The sequence below is a fragment of the Accipiter gentilis genome, chromosome 4 (assembly GCF_929443795.1).
Source record: "Accipiter gentilis chromosome 4, bAccGen1.1, whole genome shotgun sequence".
In the NCBI taxonomy this organism is placed as follows: domain Eukaryota; kingdom Metazoa; phylum Chordata; class Aves; order Accipitriformes; family Accipitridae; genus Astur; species Astur gentilis.
Genome location: NC_064883.1, coordinates 30,998,417 through 31,017,606, shown reverse-complemented (window position 1 = coordinate 31,017,606; position 19,190 = coordinate 30,998,417). Strand labels below are relative to the sequence as shown.

At 41.1% G+C, this 19,190-nt stretch overlaps 1 long non-coding RNA gene across 13 annotated transcripts in view; it reads left to right on the top strand.

Moving 5' to 3' along the window:
- The first annotated feature begins 8,667 nt into the window (after positions 1-8,667).
- Positions 8,668-19,190, top strand: part of LOC126037654 (uncharacterized) — a 48,339-nt gene continuing 37,816 nt past the window's right edge. For all 13 annotated transcript variants that reach the window (XR_007505793.1, XR_007505786.1, XR_007505790.1 and 10 more), the window contains exon 1: positions 8,668-8,965. This is a non-coding gene — a long non-coding RNA (uncharacterized LOC126037654). The remainder of the gene's footprint in view (positions 8,966-19,190) is intronic.

Sequence of the window (19,190 nt, the reverse complement as noted above, 5' to 3'; positions counted from 1 at the left end):
TAACTGCTTCAGTGTGCACAACATTTGATTGCTTGTATGGGATAGTATGAGAGTAGTCTGCCCACTGGGAGTCCTTTTGCTGCAGAACTTCTTGGGTTTAGAGAAAAGATTGTTTTGCACTACTTTGGAGTAACAAGGATTTTATTTTACATAGCCAAGTTATTAAACAAGTTGCATTCAAGGGGACAAGAGTATTTGGGAACATCAATCTAACTTTCTTAATTGTTTCAGCTGGAAAAATAAGAGGGGAAGAATCAGAAACATTAAATGTTTCATTCTGATATTTTTAAGTAAACTCTTTTGACTTTGGATTTGGAAATGGCAGGTCAATTTTATATTTGGCTCAATTTTTAAAAGAGCTGCAAAAGTGTTAAATAAATTTAAGCATGAAACAAAACACCTTGGAAAAATCAGAACTGTGAAAGTTTTTAAATTTTCTTTTTTTTTTTTTCATTGTGGCTCACTGAATCAGAAATCCATGACCCATTGTCTTCATGGGCTAGCTCTGGCCACTACTCAAAGATCCAGTAATATTGTCCTCATGAACCTGTGTCTTGGTCTTGTAAGCTGGAGCTAGAGTCATTGCGATTGAAGCTAAAAGATGCAAGTGGATGGTCCTGAATGATCCACTTGCAATAATAATTTGTCTGGAGCACTCTTATGCTTAAACACAGACTTCCCATGAAGACCCACAACTGCAAACACTTGAAAAGATGTGAAAAGAACAACCTTTTTGAAATAATCCCTCCCAAGTCTTACAGCTGCCGCTGTCATACAAACATACAGTATGAATCATGTTAGCACTCCCAGGAAAAGCCTGAGTTTCTTGCAATCTTTCACTAGGATCCTGCAGTTTAATAGCTTATTTGTTATTTATTTTCCCTCTTACACCAGTGTGTTAGCAACAGATATGAGAGGGGCTAGGAAAAAAACCAACAAAACAATGAAGTGGAAACAGTTCTTATAGGCAATCCACATCAGAGGGTATAAGACTGTAGAAGGCAAAACTGGAGCTTAGAGTGACTTCTGTCTACAAGAATGAAAATATTTGCAGTCTCATTTGCCATGTTTGTAGTCAGAAAAGCTACATGGAACCCGTCCTCCTCCAAGCCTGTGTGTTCACATCTCTTCTGTGTGAAATAAAGATCCCATTTTTGGCTTGCCTAAAGCAACTTTTCAGAGAAATAGAATAAGGTTATTTGAATAGGAAAGCCCTAATTTAAACAAGTAACACTCTGTACAAGTCAGAGCTTTTTCAGCAAACTGAATTCATGAAGGAACAAAAAGACTAAACAGAGATGTTTTGTCTCCTAATGAAACCCCCCACCCTTTTTTAGGTCTAAATAAAACTTTCAAGGCATGAATTTAGTAGAAAGACAGATTTTATGAAGCAAGTTCTTGTTTACTACCAAGTGATATGGCAAGTACTTCGGTGACCTAGCAGTTATTCTTTATTGCATGATTGTATTGTGATCTTTCATATGCAAAACATGATCAGTGTCAATGTGTTGTATAATGGAAATACTGTCTTTAATATAAACTGATTTTGCTAATGCTCTTATGTATTCACTGGTTGTTTACAACATGACTCGGATAGCAAGATTAAATAGAAAACACAGCATGGCCCATCAGTTACAACTCACAACCACAAAAATGGAGGTTAGGGTGTCATTCACCTGCAAACTCAGTCTCTGGATATATACAGTTTGTGTGAGAATCACTGCACACGTTTCCAAAGCGATCTAGAATATTGCTGCTATATTGTGGGAAATAAGACAGAAGGTACAAAAAAATGTTTTAAAAGACGTGCTTGTAAATTCATTTGCAATGCTGACACAACTTTACACACATTTCCCCCAGCTCTGAAGACACTGTTGCCAAAGATTTGTGTCTGGTAATAAGCAACCGCAAAACAAGAAAACATAATAATCCCAGCTCTGACACTTTGTCAAGGAGTAATTTGCATAACAATGATAATTTTGCAAAGATCAGAAATAATTTAGTGATAAAACACTTTTTCCAAACCAACAGTGAAAGCACCTCAAATCAAGGACAAATTCTTTTCTGCCTTGTATTTTTTTTTATTTATTTAGTTGAACATATCAGTGAAGTACTTGAGAGCTCTCAGAGACTACATACTAATACTTAGAATAAAATAGTTACAGCTGAAGATTTAAAGTTAAGCATGTGCTGAAATTATTTGCCAGACTTATGCTGAGGAGTGAGCTCACAGCTCACAAGCTGTAATTGATAGGTTTGTAGCAAAAGGTGTTGGTACTTTAACCTCTGGATTTACTTCTTTTCTTTAGCTATTTGAGGTCCTACCAAGTGCTATAATGGGGGGGGGGGGGGGGGGGGTTGGGGCTGGAATACAGCAGCATCTGGCAACAAATATCTCTTCATTGATATACTCCAAAGTCTGGGTACTGACGTTGGAGATGAGCAAGGGAGCACCTATGCTTGGGAAAATCCCTGGAGACCAGTTGCATTAACTCTGAACCCCATCATGTTGCTGTGGCTGTAGGGAAGAGCCAGAGCAGAACCAGTCACACAGCAGAAGGTTTTTAAAAGCTTAGTGGGCTTAATGTCATGGGAAGGTCATGTGCAGTGAGCTGCCAAACTGCACTCTGAGACCTTTCTCCTACTGTGAACTAATGGCTACGTAAGGTACAAGGCAGTGGAAAATCAGGCTTTAAAGCCATCTTTCATTAAATGCAAAATGTTTATATTTTACCCAATTAAAATATCTCAGTGTGTTCAAATAATCTGTATAACCATGGTCTTGAAGGCTGGCCAAAACCAATAAAAAAAGCCAGTACCTGCAACAAAGATGTCACAAGTCAAGGAACATTAAATGTGCTGCACAGGTCTCCAAAATGAACACATTTGGGTGGGATTGCTTGTAGGTTCACAGATTTGGCCTGGCTTGAGCAGTCTTAGCTCACTACTGGAAACTGCATCCTCTTACATTAGGGTTGGATCTTCTTCCTGTGCTTCTCTGGTTTTCTTCTAAGCATAATTATCACAAATAATTGCCTTTACACCCAGGTCTGACTCCCTGTATTCTTCTTAATCATTCTCACTAAAGCAAATAGCCCTCCCCAATGTGATGTGAGTATAATTATATTTCATTACTTCATAACTGAGCCATAAAAGAGCCATAAAATGTTATATTTTACGCTAGAAGCAATGAGGAAAATGCTGAATATACTACTTCTCCTCGACAGCGCTGGCATCTATGAATAGATGGGGTTCATGGTGCTGCATGTGTGCAGATCATCAAATATGGAAGTGTGAAGGGGGAAAATTCAGATAACCTAGGAGAGGCTGAACTGCCATAATGAGAGTACTTCTGCAGGCTTACCAAGTTATTTTTTTCTCCGTGGAAATAATGCCAAAGACAAGAGAAAGTATGTAGATAAACATCTCATTGATGGGGACAATGACTGTGTAAGTTTGTTCTTCAGACATCCACTGTTGTATCTCCTGCTCCTTTGTTAACATTTTAACTTGAGTGAAAATGAGCAGTCATGAAAGTTGGTGGAGACTTGAAGTTCTAGTTTCCACTACTGTATGGCCTTTTTATGCTGCCAAGGTGGCACAAAAAAACACAAAGTGGGGAAGGAGCAGGCTGCTGCTAACACCATCTCAGGTGAAGATGTTCTGGTTGGAGCCCAGCAGGTGGTTCCAGAGCAGACTTCTTCCCAGTCTCATGGAGACAGGTGACCCTCAGGTCACGGCCCTGCTAGTTTACATGCCAAGTATGCTAAGTATAAGATGTGGACAACACTTACATAATATTTATGGTATTTGTTAGTAAAGCGTAGTAGAAAATAGTAACCAAGGAATACTCTGAAGTAGCTCCCCAATCTATTCCTAGTGCTGGGCAAACGTTTTCTAAGTTAGTGTTTTCCATTTTGAAAATGCTGATTCATCAGTGGGAATATGTCAAGGTGAGTATTTCACGCTGGAAATATTCATACTTAGTGAAAAGAAATTTGGTTACGGCTCATTGCAAACGTTTTGGAATGGTGTATTTCTTATTTATTACTCCTCTTTCAGAAGAGCTCTTGTTCTTTAAAAAAACAAGCAAAAAACTAAATCGATTTTTTGTTTGTTTTAACAAAATGATATATTTCTATTGACGTGACTTTTTTGTTTTACAGGACTTTACAAATTCTTTAATTTTTCCCCCCTCCAAACCTGGACATATTTCAAAATGTCGGAATTTCCTGTGAAACAGAAATTCCAGTCCTGCCACAGCCCTGTCTGTGGAGACTTTAGAATGGGGAATGATGGTTAATCTCTGTAATTACCCCAATAAACCCAAACTTGCAGGAGAGAGAAAAAAGTAAGGAAAAAAAAAGAGAGAGAGAGAAGAAGTAACTTATGCAGACTTTTGTAATGAACGTGTCCTCAGTAACTCAAGCATGCATGCAATTGTCCCTGTAACAGAGCTAGTTCTACTTATATACAGGAGCTTTCTAGCCATAAGCCTGGGTCTGCCCTCTGACACTGTTGTATGAAGGAGACATCAATGGTATGGTACAAGCCATTCTTCTAGACACTTTCTTCAGTAGACTGGAGTAAGAAGATGGACGTTGTTTAAACCTGTGGCAAAAATAATCGCTCATGAAATTGTGGAATCTGAATGTAACCATTTGGGGTCTTTTGAAGCTACCTTGCTTTACTTGACCGAACTATTTCAACTGCTTATTATTGCCATACTTAAATGTTCATCTACAAACTTGGAAATCCCAGTTCTCTTTCTGAACTGAGTGTCTCTAATTTATTCACCCAACGTCTGAGTCTTTTCTTTTTCAAGTAAATTTAACAAATGCTTTCTCTCTCTTTCTCTCAAATCCCTTTTCAGAAGATTAAAAGAGGGAGTATCTAAAGAGGAGATAATATTATAAGGCATTCACCTACTTAATAAGATTGATCCTGCCTAAGTCGACTATTCAAGCCATCTGACCAAATCACTTTTCATTTCTAAAAATGCCTTGGTCAGGTTGTATACAGTAAGATGGACAAAAGGAGAGAGATGTGTAGGCAATAGTAAATACAGTCAGGTAATTTCTGGTGGACTAAAGACCAGAGAACTGCAAAGATTAGGAAGAGGGTTCTGTGCTACTGTAGCTTTTCTTTAAAGTAAAAAAGGAACCAAAAGAAAGTTCATGACTGACTTTATTCCAGGAATGTGTAAATCTGGATGCACAAAGAAGTAACGTACTGTCTACATAAAACATTTCCATTTGCTGGCTCCTCCCATCTGGATTTACTGGATTACAGCCAAAGAGTTGTAACTGCCAAATTTTTCTCCAACAGAAAATCCATCTGAGCAGAATTTAATATTGGCAGAGGATGTTTGGAGACATGTGTGAAAAATTAGGAACCCTTTAAGGGAAGAAGTCACCCAATTAAAAATGTGCAGAAAATAATCTATCATACATTCCCATCAAATCCCTTTTGATTTCAAGTACCAAAATAATGACTGGATCAGACCCCAGTTGAGTCTAGAGCTGGCTGAACTGTTTGTTATGGATTTACCATTCTTTTTGGAGAGAGAAAAAAAAATCTGAATTGAGCTTTTTAATGTTTTTAATTTTGCTTTTTACATACTTTCTTTGTGGAATACCTTGTACAAATAATTTTCAGTCCTTTGGCTCTTTGAAACAGCTTCCTTTGAGCGTTTCAGCACATTTATCCATGTTGTGTGTTTGTACTTTCAAGTATTGTTTTTCCCTGACTGGATGACTCTTAAACTTAAAACAGAATCATAAATCAAGGAATAAAAATAACGAAATGTAGCATATTCTCTTTCAAGAGTATAATCACTTTCCTAAAATGTATGAAACATTTGTAACCACAGGCATTTGGAGGAAATGCTAAAGAAGACAACAGATTAATAATACTACTAATTAACAAATCACATTCTTCAGCTTATTAACAACCATATTTGCTAATTAAGAAGGGGGAGTTTTGTCTTCTTTTGTAAATACTCACTCAATCCTACCACAATATGTATGGTACCGGACCTGCAGAACAGAAATCAGTGAGGTAGAATTTTTCTATTTTGTAGAGAAAAACAAAAAAATGCAAAATAATTCTTTGAGGTTCCTTTTTTTTGCCCTGAAATAGAGCTGTTTAATTTTGTAATTATTATCAAAACACTTTCTTGTTTAAAGAAATAACCCACTTTTTTTAAGAAAGAAGTCAAAATAATTTCCTTATTTCCAAAGTAAATATTTAGTTTCCAGTATTCTGGAACAAAAACCTTTGGGTGGCATTCATTTGACCAGCTGTAAGAATCACAGTCTTAAATACATATCTTTGAATATGATGGAGTTAGAAAAAAATGCTTAACTCAGATTTGGCTACAGACAAGTATTTTCCCCGCAAAAACCCCACCCCTCCCAAACCTGTCTTTTTTCGAGTAGGTTTGAAATTACTTCACATATTGAACTCTTAAATTTGTGATTACTTGTCAGTTTAAACCTGAAGTATTCCACATATTCGGTCCAACCCCACTTCTGAAGCATGCCCCAGAGAGAGAGAGAAATGATCATACAGTATTTAATTCTGCATGTCAATAAAGATTTGAGTTCTATTATTTCATTCCCAAATATCTCTCTTTTATCATAGCTGGAGGGTGTGTTACAGAGTTACCCTTTACTCTGCTAATCAAGAAGAATGTGTCTATTCTTCTTCACCTTTCTTTCATGGAGAGCACCGTTTCTGGGTGTATGCAAGCAAAATGTTCACCTCACCAGACATGTCATTGGAAGTCTGAACAGAAACAACCCAGTGAATTTTCAGCCTTGTGGTTTCTGTGATTGATTAAATAGAGATCTGTGCATTCCAGAATGAAAGACAAACAAAACCGCGTGCTCCAGGAGCATCTTCTGTAACTAGTATGATGCAGAGCTGAGAAACTATTCTGATATTTGGTAATGAGAATTTAGCAAAGATCTTGGCTTCACTGGGAAGCTGCTGGACCTCACGAGCCTCAGGCATAGGCTGTCATATATGGCATCCCAGATACAACCGGTGAAGATAAAAGAATTTTATAATAAATATAGTATTAGTAGGCTATATTCCTATATTGGCAGAACTACTTCTTGACACAATGAAAATTAATTTAGTTTCTTTTACCTTGTGCAAGTTGTGGTATACCTGTCAAACTTGTGTTTGTTTTGGTAACCAGTTACAATATTTTTCATAGCATCAAAGCACGATTCAGGTTAAAAAGAGCTTCTGGAAGTCATCCAGTCTAACCCCCTGCTTAAAACAGGACTAACTTCAATATTAGATCAGGTTGCTCGGGGTCTTGACCAGTTGAGCTTTGAGTACTTGCAGGGATGAAGTCTCTGCAAGCTCTTTGGACAACTTGTTCTGGCGTTCAGCTGCCCTCAAGGAATTTTTTTCCTAATCGGAATTTCCTTCTTGCAGTTTGTCTCTATTGCCTCTTTGGCTGCTGACCTCTAAGAAGAATGTGTCTCCATCTTCTACCCAATAATTAGGACAGTAATTAGATCCCCACTTTTGGCCTTCTCCAGGCTGAACAAACTCAATTGCCTCAGCCTCTCCTTCTAAGTCAGTCATGGGCTCCAGCCTTTTAACCATTGTAGTGGGCCTCTACTAATATATGTTACAATTTTCACATTTTCTGCAGTTTCTTAGAACTGCTACCCTAAAAAAACCCAAGCCCTTGAAGTTAAAATACATTTTTGTTTGTGTAATTGCCGATGCATTTGCTGTAACCTGATCATCCCAAAAGAGAACTGCTTGAAAAATGTAACCAGCTTTTCTAGTCATCTGGTCTGTGGAAGAGTGGATTACCCCATCAAGGCAGCCAAATTTAACAAGGAAAAGAACCAGATTTAGCAACCATATCAAAAGCAGACGTTGTTTCAAAAAAACTTAAGACTCCTATTCCATCCAGATACCAGCCCAGGCGGACTGCACAGACAAGTTCCTAACTCCCTATTTAAAGGTGGATGGAGAATGTATTTCTTATCTAAAACTGTTTAAAATCCCAAACCAGTAATGAGTGTCTGCATAGGGTTGAAAATTACACATACATTTCTGGAGCCATGCCAGGGAGGAGCGATGACAGTGTGATCAAAATTCGTGCACTGAACCTCTTTTTGCCAGAAAATATTAGGAGTTAACATAAAGTATAGAAGGCATGTCTGGGATTAAAATACCAGTTCCTCTTTGATTTCAGCAGAATGGCACCAAGATAGACGGGCAGATTTCTCTCCCCGAAAAATCTTTAACTGCACGTTCAAACCAGAGGACATCCTCTGAGCCCAGTCCTACTTCCATGTTCATGGGAACTATTTCAAATACCGTAGCAGAATCTGGGCCTGGGCTCCCGGCTTTATCCACCACTTGCTCTTGCACGGGGAAGCCCCGGAGTTAGTGTCAATCCAAAATCAAGCAAGTTATGAACCGAAGCGAGGAGTCAGCACTGTCCTGAAGGCCGGGGTGAGCGCCTGCCGTTCCCACCAGCCCTTTTGCAAATAGGTCAGCGGCCAATTTGTGCTCCCTGCCTGGCCGTGAGCGCAGGCTGCCAGCGGGGAGTGAGTCAGCTGAGCTGCAGGAGCCCTGCGCAAGCTTGCGGTCAGTGCTGAGTTCCTGCTGGTTTCCTTCTCTAAAAGCTTCACCCCCTCCCTGCAGTGGGGAGAAAGTCAACCACGCTTTCCAGAGGGTTCAGGGATGGGTGTTCATTTTTGAGGGACGATCGGGGGCTGGCAGTCTTGGCTGCCTGCTGGTCGCTGTCGTGCTTCTGGGGGGGAGGGCTGAGCAACTTCCCCGACCCCAAAAGCTCCAGCCATGCTCTGAGGCTGACCCGGTGCCAATACGCTTCCTGTAGCTGATATATTTTTATCTCATCCTCGTAATCAGCGACACCACCAACTGCAACACCAGCTGCAGGGGAGAAGAGAACCTCTGCCAGGTACGGGGTTGTTTTCCATACGTAGCTGTATTTGACTTGTTTATTGAAGGAAGCGGGGTTGATTAGTCATGTCACAGGACTCCTGCCATTTTAGGGACCAGTGGGAAAGAATCCTTTCCCATCCCTTTAGACCAGGTGTAACTACTGGGGCAACGGGCACAAGGAGGAAGTCAACAACGTCTTAATCGAGCTGGCTTAGTGCTGGCTTAATCTGACTGCATTTTCAGGATTTCTGGATTTATGCCCAGAAAGCAAACCCAATATATAATATAAATTATTAAGATAAATACTGTTATAAAATAATATATTATAGAAACTCTAGTAATACCAAATGTTATTATATTTTAGAACTGAATATTTAGACAAATATATGTAGCTAGCTGGGCTGCTAATAACCAGAAATTCTTCCTGTATGCATTGTGCAAAGGCAAGACTTTTCTCCTGCTCTGGTGAGCATGCAGCAAGAGTTGTTATGGTTAGTATCTGCCCTACTATGTATGTATTATGCTATGGAAGTGCATATGTGCAAGATGTGCATTATGTCCCAAACATTTCAGATTTACATGACCCACGCCCAAGAAAAAGACAAAGCAACTATGGCTCCAGCCACTTAATTTATTTGGAAAAAGAGCCTCAAGGCTCTTCCTGCATGATTCTGATAGTTCCTTGCTGTTGAGCTGGTAACATTTTTGATCTTATTTTCTTTCTCCTGTTAGCCTTCCCACTCTGCCTGTTTTGTTTTAAAAAAGAGTTACTGCAGAAGTTTCCAAAGAATAATTATCTGGGGAAATACTTGCGTTCTCTGGAAGCCCATATCATTAAATACCTGTGGATTTACTTCAAAGGAGAGGAAAGTTTAAATACAGAAACACTGGCAAATTAGCTCATTTCTATTTTTTATCTGCCTATTTTAGATTTGTAGCTACAGACAAACCTTAACGTAGGGTAAACTTTGGCTTAAGGAGGCACCATTATTTGCTATGAGACGAGGGTCAGAAACACGCTCTGGAAACGATTTGTCAATAAAACCCTGATAAAACTAGGAAGCTATTCATGTGGTTTGTATTCACACTAAGTCTTTTAAAGCACTATTTATCATGGTGATAGCCACCAAATAAATCTCATAAAAGGACAGTTTCGAAACTAGAATGTTGAGTTGGAGCATCAGACACTCAGCTGAGCCATGTTCTGGGAAGACGCTAGAAATATCTCATAGCCACTTAGTGAAGGAAAACATATGGACTCATGTAAATGAACTTTACTACACAAAAGTGATGTACCGAGCAAAGTAGCAAATTATGCTTGTCACCTGTTCAGCATGAAAAGATACCTTGAAATTAGAGGAGGGTGAGAAAAGGAATCAGATGTAAAGGATACTTTCGCTGAAGATGGTTTGCAGTGGATTGTTGTCCCTGGAGAAAGATAGATATGTCTTAGCCAGGCAGTGATCCTGCACACAAACAACAGTTGCAATGTTAACACCATGTATGCTTTTCCTGGTATGTTTAAAACATTAGGCAGCAGAGCAATGAGCTGGTCATGGGAAGAAGTGAGCCAACAGCACTTGTGGCTTTGAGACAGCTGGAGCTCTGAGGCCTGGAAAGCTCACAGCAAGTCTTGAGAGGGGTAGTTAATGAGCTGGGTAGGTAGAAGACTTTGGACCTCTGGTTCCCTTTGGGTTTTTCCCTATTGAAAAGCATTGGGCTTACTCAGGCTGGCTTGGCTTTTGGCTTAGAAAAAGGCCTGGCTTCTCTGAGGTAATGAGATTGCTTGATTTTTTTTTTGGGGGGGGGGGGTGGGGGGGTGGGGAGAGGCTTCACCAAAAGAGTCTGTGCCAGCTACTATAGTATTTTCAGGGCTAGTCTGGTTCAAGGCTCTGTGGAGGCTGCTCAGAGGAGGCAAGCTGCACAGTTCCCTGGTTGGTTCTTTTCCCGGGCCAGGACAAGAGCCAGCACAGATCCCTTCTAGCAACTGTGCAAAGAAGGAAACTGCAAAGGCTGGTGCCCAACATTGTTTTAAGTAACGATCTCTTAGAAGAAAGACAAGCCATCAGTTTCCTCCTCTGTTGCTGTTGGATGAGTGAGCTCAGCTTTTCCTCTTGCTCGTCTTATTTGCTCCTTTGTTTTCCCTCTCCCCACAACTCAGTTGGGGTCCTGAGTGCACCAACAGGCTTGAATTGCCCCCAACCTTTCCTTCTGTTCCAATAGTCTCTCTCATCTCCTGTTTCAACAATATTTTCCCCATGACATCCCCTGAATCCAGGTTTATGTAATATAAGTAAAGCAAATGAGTCAGAAAGAAATGGAGCCAACAAGCCACGCATCTATCATCACACCCTCCCTCGATTTGTCTCTGCTATTATATCCCACAAACTTGACCACTGTTTGTCCTTTCAGCTTGCAAGTTATTAAGGCCAAGTAGTCTATCTTTGCATGCATTTGGGCAGCACACCATTCAGTGGGGACCTAATTTCTGCTTGGGGCATTGCTAAAATATTAATTACAGTAATTGAGTGTCTCAGGTGTGCTTTGGCTGGAGTTGAACCATAACAAAAAGCAAGCCTGTAGACTATAAGCAAGGCAGAAGCTTACCGAGTCCTGACAATGGAGTTTCTCACTTTTGGCAAAGACAAAATAACAGTTTATATTTTTCTTTCCTGAAACAGTACAGCAGCTTCCCTGCAGGAAAACCCAGGGCTTCTAGCCCAACGTTTTCCTTAGTGATTTGGGCACAGAGCTGAGAAGTGCCCTAGGGACACCTCCGTACATCCCTCCTGGTATACCTGGATGAAAGCTGTCCGCCAAGAACTCCCTCACACCACATCCCGCTTGGCCCACCTATAGTCAGTTTTTCTGTGTCCTGGGTTTCATCGTCCAGGCAGAGTACCTCGGCAAGTCCATGTTACGCCCAGCCAGCTTCTTCAGAGAGCTTTTAACCCCAAATGGGGGTCTTGTGATTCCTTCATATTTTCACTATGCATCCAAGTACAACTGGAGTTGCTGATGATTTTAAGAGCCTTGCCTCCAAGGCAATTAGACAGTCTGGCATCAGTTTTTAGGCAAATAAATTCTTTTGACCATACATGTGCATATATTTTGTCAGGAGTGGTGCATTTATTGCTCTCCTAGGCAGCTATCTCAAGCCTGCACCTTGTAGACTAAGATATATTAGGCATTTACCTTTGTACACTGGCACTGGTCATTTGTATCCATGTATATGGCAGAACTGCCTGAGCGGCAAGTGGCAGCTCCCTTTCTGTGTAATGATAGAGGAGCATTTTAAGATTTGTCTAATGCTCACAATCACTGGCTTCACTTGGTTTCCAGCTTCGAGACTGGGGCTGTCAAGCTGTTTTAACACAGCAGAAAGTATCAAGACAGAGAGCTAAGATGACGGGAATGCACGAACAGCTAGCAGGTTCATTAACTCCCAGACACTTTCCGGAAATCTGGAAATAGGGCTGTGGACTAACCTTGAATTTGGGAGACCTGGCTTATTCCCATCTCTTTGCCACTGCCACATCATGTGAGCCTGGGCAAGAGGTTTCAATTCTCTGTTTTACTTCGTACCTGTGTTTGTTCTGTAAATAGCCAGGCCTTATTACTCAGTCCCCATAAAATTCCTGTTAGGTTAACTTATTTTTCAAATATGAAAACACATTCACAGGGAGGCTGTAAACTGGTCTGAAAAGCTTGAATGCAAATGCCATCCCCATACTCTTACCAGCCTAACTCAGATGAGAATCTCTCCCTGAATGATTTCACAAAGTGATGTGGCAAACCAAGTTAGAGAAAAGAAAGCTGGAGTTTTTCATTTCTAGACGTGTTCTTAGAAGATCAGATCCTTGTCCTCATTCTGCTGTCATAGCTACCATCAGCCTGAGGAAAGTGATAGGCTGAGAACCAGAGACACGAGGAAAAAGAAGATCTTGCTGCACAATGAGCAGGGTCAGCACTCAGCTTGGGCAGGACCTGTTTGGGCCTTGTCTGTCTCTCTTTGGAAAAGACAATTGGGTAAAGGGAAGGAGCTTTGTAGAACTTTTGGGAGTTTTTCAATATTAAAAATGTTGTCACAAAACTAAGCTAGCATGGGAAACATTTGCACCTTAATTGCACTGCATTTGCCACATTTGATCAACAATTCATCATATTTAGTTTCTTCTTTGACAGTGGTTCATACCAGATGTTTGCACAAAAATGTGCAAGTAACTTTGTAAGTAGATAGTCTAAGGTTAGCCTGCCCAGGGCACATTTCTTCCTAAAGCCAGGTAGCTGGCTGATGGCCTGGCCCATGAAGGTTTATTTCCCCACAGTGTTGGTTCAAAGATGCAATGATACACTGATTCCATAGATTACTATTCACTGCACTCAATTATTTGTTATTCCAAACTACAAGTTATTAGAAACACAACAGGAAGGAATGTTTTGAACTGTCTTGTTTTCTAACCTACCCAGATGAACGAAGGCACTGGAGAATTATTTTAAGTGTTCTTCAAAGGGTGTTGTAAAAGAGTGTGAGGTCTGAAAGTAGTGTCAGTTGCATCCATTCTAGGGACCATGCCTGTATTCTCTACATACTCCCCACTCAAAAGAAAATGAATAGTCAGAAGAAGGTTTGGGTAGTCTTCATAGTTTTCAGAGTCTGGGTTCAGTCAAGTACCTGAAAGCTAATATTTATTTGACATTTACATATACCCCATATTTCAGCAGATGAGGAACCAGTAAAACATTCTCTCACATAAAAATTTCCAGCTCTCTGATTTCTGGCAGTGGCCAAAACCCCTGCAAAACTAGCTTTTCTTGTGATATTTTGGCCTTTTTGTTCCTGGTCTCAGGAGGAAATGGGAAGTCTAAAAAAATCTAAAAACTTAGTCATGAGAGCATTTCAGGTAATTACAGTCTGCCTCCAAAACAGGGTCCTTGTAGTGGTTTAACCCCAGCCAGCAACTAAGCACCACGCAGCCGCTCACTCACTCCCCCCCCATTCAGTAGGATGGGGGAGAAAATTGGAAAAAAAAAGTAAAACTCCCGGGTTGAGATAAGAACGATTTAATAGAACAGAAAAGAAGAAACTAATAATGATAATGATAACACTAATAAAATGACAACAGTAGTAATAAAAGGATTGGAATGTACAAATGATGCGCAGGGCAATTGCTCACCACCTGCAGACCGACACCCAGCCAGTCCCCGAGCGGCGATTCCCCGCCCCCACTGCCCAGTTCCTAAACTAGATGGGACGTCCCATGGTATGGAATACACCGTTGGCCAGTTTGGGTCAGGTGCCCTGGCTGTGTCCTGTGCCAACTTCTTGTGCCCTGGCTGGGCATGAGAAGCTGAAAAATCCTTGACTATAGTCTAAACACTACTGAGCAACAACTGAAAACATCAGTGTGTTATCAACATTTCTTTGCATACTGAACTCAAAACATAGCACTGTACCAGCTACTAGGAAGACAGTGAACGCTATCCCAGCTGAAACCAGGACAGTCCTTCTCCAGAAATGTCCTCAGCTGATGACACTGGCAGATCGTGGGGTACGTATTCTGGATGGGGTAGCTCTCTTCAGCTAGTTGCTTCCACTGCTTGTGGCTGACTGAAGTCTATCCATGTATTTTCTAAAAGAAAAACATTCAAGTTAAATTTGGTTCTAAACGTTTTCACTGTAACTGTTAGCGTTTGTTTGCTCCTTCATAGCTTGTATCTGTCTTAAAACAGACATCAGCCATACTTGTATGCTCTTCCTACTTACCTCTTTCAGCCAATATATTCCTGAAGACAAAAGAAGGAGAAAAAAATGCTCCTTCTCATGTTCTCAGTCCTTCTCACAAATTCCACAACAATAACGTCCAACCTTTTCATGCTACTGTAGCCTTTAGAGGATCATGTCTGAAGACACTACAAAGCTAGAAGTACCTATTGGTCAGTAGCAACAGTATAACAGGTACACCCTTGCCTATGTACATGCTCTGGGGAGCATGGCTTGTCTGCAGTAAAGCCATATTACTAATTCTTAGCTCTTCAAGGCATTTTCTATGCCTTGCCGTGCCACTGTGGCAAGACCCTATTTGCTTGTGTAAGTTCATTGTAACCTCACTGTAAGTGAACTGTGTGTAAGTTATTTCATGGACTACAGTTGGAGTCACAGTTGGCAAATTATTTTGCTCTCATAAGCTAGTCCAGAGACAAACATAGCCAAGCTAGGCTGAGAACTGAGCTAAAAGGATTAGCAAAGATGGCAAAGATGGTTTGTAGCCACCTTTCTGCCCTTGCCCATTACTCTGTACAGAAGCTGCTGTTAGGCCACAGGCACGGTATCATAGGCATTTAAGGTTCACTGCATTTGTAAAAGATTAAGAAATGTTGGAGGAACACCAGGATATTTAGAACAGTCAGATCAAGAACTGGTTCTAAAAGTGAATCTAAATTCATTTGGGGTAGAAGTACAAGTCTTGAAAAGCAGCATCTGGTCTACTGGTGGCAGATCTTCCACTGCTAGATCATTTCTTTGTGAGGAGGAGATTTTTCAACACCTACTAATTCGCCAGCCAGAGTGGAAAGGACTGGCAAATTGCAAGCAAGGTGACAGGAATTTTGTGCTACTCCAGATTCTGATCAACTGCCTTGAGTTTCTTCTGCATTCAATATTGTGAAGCCTCAGCCACCAGCTGGGAGTTGGGCAGAGGCAGAAAGCCAGCCGTGCAAAAATTAATGAGATGCTGAGCTAGGAGGCTGATGTCCCCTGCATAAGTAAGGCAAAGAGACCAACTCTTGCCATCACCCAGGGATTTTTTAGTGTAATACAACCTTTGGGATTTATAATTCAGGCTACTTGGGATAATGTTTTTCTGTCTTATGCTATAACAATCTCCCAGTGTGAAAGAGTTACAAAGAGGGCAGTACATAATGTTGTACACGTTCATGTTTTCCAGGCCAGTTAAACAAGCTTTCTTTTGTTTTAGAAGGAATCTATTCAAACTTTGGCAAAGCAAATCAATAATTGTGCGTTTCCTTTCTTCCTCCCACTTGGAATCCAGTCTGGATCACGGTCAGAGATGGTGCAGGGGGAGCAGAGAAAGGGACCTCCAAGAAGTGAAATGCCTCCCACCATTAATTGAAGCAAAATGATCCCATTTCATGTACTGCCCTCCACAGCTACTGCATTAATGCGGCACTTCACCCTGTATCAACAAAACAGAGAGGCCATCGCTCACCCTGCTGCAGTCCCAGCTCTGGCTCTTCTCTGAGCTTTTTTTTATCCATCCTACCCATATAGACCCTCGGGCCGTGGCCCGTGGAGCCATCTGCTCCAAGGCCTGATCCAGATTTCTGGCCTTACTGCTCCTCCTGCCACTGACATCTGCTCTGTCTCCAGCATGGTTTAGGTGTCACTGGCATCCCGCTGTGCATTTCACAGGACACTGGTTTGTTCTGCACTTGCACCAGCAGCTTACTGGAGCTCTGCCCCACTAGCAGCACACCAAGCCACTGGTTTCTAGCACTGTTGAACTGAAATGAGCTGAATCCTGAAGAAATGAAGCAGGCTGCATGTAAAATAGTTACTACATTTATATAAATTGCCAGTGGCTTCCAGTTGGTAGGAGGTGGATGGAGATGGAGGATACAATGCCTGGGAATGCAGACTCAAGGAAATGTGGGAAGTTATTGTAGGACTCTCAAAAGGCAGAGTCTGCTCCCCAGACTTTAAATGAACCCTAACAATAAAATACGTGGACCAGAAGCTTTCTTACATGAAAACCTGGGTTTTAATCAACTCTCCCAATAAAGCAAGCAGTCCCATGTGCAGAGTTCATATGAGCCTGATCTTTAGGGGATTTTGTGAATAAGGTGGTGAACTCTGACTAAAATCCAGATAAAATCCTCTAGGATAAACCTTAATTCATGGCCTAATCCTTTGCCTCCATTTTAGTCACTGAATATTCACACTTTGACTTAGAGGCAAGTTAAAAAAAGAAGTACGCTCACCTAGTACAAAGGCAGGGTAAACTGCTGGTACTCATTTAACTCTTAAAGATTAACTCTTAAAGGTTAGCATCACTGACCAAAAACCTTGCCCTCAATGCTGGGGAATAAAAAAAAAAAAAGAAAAAAGAAAAAAAAAAAAAAAAAGAAAAAAGAAAAAGCCCAGTAACTAAGAAAGTTGTACTGCACCAACACCTATCCTCTCCTAAATTTGATCTCTTGCAGGTTGGATTCTCAATCCATCTCCTTGGTCTGTTTATCCCTCAAGTGTAAACCTCTTCAGCTCACATCATTCCACTTTGAGAGCTAATTCCACGTGAGTCATGGTGCTGGAATGCCAGTAAATATGGCTGTAACCATGCCTGAGCTTGTTGCTGCAGATCATTTTGGCACAAAATTAGGCCTCTTCTTATCTTTGTTTGTGCAGCTCTTCTCAAAAAGGAGCTTCAGGCCTGGCTGTGGCCTTTGGGTGCAAAAGCAGGAGAAAGATTTCAAAACAACAAAAATAGTTCATACTTTGTTGAACCAATCTACAGAGATAGATGGGCTTTCTAGCTTATGAAACCCTCCAAAGTGGGCAAGTCCATGCATCCCTCTATGAGGACTACCCTCCATTTCTGCTAAGTCAGGCAAAGTATTGTTACTTGCTAATTGTGACAGGATCAGAAGAGGCCCTAATGTGACTGATACTAGATAGGGCTCTGTTTCCCCAAGATCTGTTCCAATGATATTTGTGTGGTTAAATTTGTTGCTCATTAATTACTTATGGAAATAAAAGGTGAATATTTTATAATCCTATTTCCTTCCTTCCTTCCTTCCTTCCTTCTTTCCTTCTTTCCTTCCTTCTTCCCTTGTTCCCTCCCTCCCTCCCTCCTTTTTTTTCCCCTCTGTCTCTTGTTCTTTTTCATGTACATCTTAAAACAATTTTTTTTGGCAACTATTCCTCAAGAATAAGTTGTCAAAAAGTCCTTCAACTGAAGCGAAATCACAAGCAGGCCCATGGCAATCCCCTTTCCTAATAAGGTTGTCCATATTGGCTGGTTAAGGCTGTCGAATGAGATCCATCTCCTTGGGGCCTGGAATGCAGTGCAGTAACTGAAGCATCTATTTATAAGCTAGCTGAGAGATAATTGTGTTTATCTAATATTTAATCATTTGTACGAAGTTTTACAAATAAATCAGTCTCTTGGATATTGTCCTAGTATGAAGAATTTCTATCCAAAAATACAAAGCAGGAAATCGCAGGCAGTGCAAAATGCAGTCAAAATGAGTTCTGTGCAGATCCTTCTGAAAATCACTTTGGTTTATATTACATTAAAAAAGCAGGGCTGTTTAGGCTGCTGTTTTCTAGGCCTAACTAGCAGGGGCATTGCATCTCAAAATACTGTGAAGTTGCACCATACCCTCTACCCTGCCTTGCTCAAGGGGGCTGCAGCCGGTAGCACTCTGCAGCGGGGTGGCAGGTTCTTCCCAGACCCCAGCCCCAGCACAAAGGGGATTCTGACTCCCACACATCACTCCTGCTGCTTTGCTGTTGAGCAATAGTTCTTAATGAATAAGCCATTATCTTGAAATTGCTTTGGAGTGAGTGCCGCTGGCTGGGAGCCAACACACTTTCCTCGTTTATTGAAGGGTGTTATTTTATTGGTGAACATCCTTCTTTTTCATTTCTTTCTAATGACACCAGCTTCTTGTTTCTAACTGAAGTAACACGCAGTCCCAAGGCCAGTTTTTAAGCCTGGGTCCCTGAACCTGCATTTAATCACCTAGCAATAATGTCTAGCGAGTAGCATTAGAAATGCTTCCCAAGCGGGTCCAGGTACACACCAGCGTTGCTTCCTGACTATGTTTTCCGATGACAGCCGAGTGTGGGAGGTCAGCTGCAGGGCAGAGCCATCCCATCAAAATAAAGGAGGACATAGACTTTTGTTTGTGTGTTTTCTGGGAGAAGAGAATTTCTTCAGCCGAGATTTCTACATGCAGTGGTCACAGTTTCACCGCAAACGGCAAGCTTCTTGATAAGAGTTAGGTAAAGTAAATAGATTGCGCTTGTGTTTGTTTGTTTACAGCACACAGTGAAGGATTATGTATTCATGCCAGGGGAAGATCCCATTAAATCTGCTTATAATGGGTTTATGCTTACGCAGTACAATGCTTATACATTCTTCTCCGGGGCAGCGTGCTGGGATTGTGATTGATGAGGACAGTGCCCTTTGACATCCTGCACTGACAGAATCCCATTC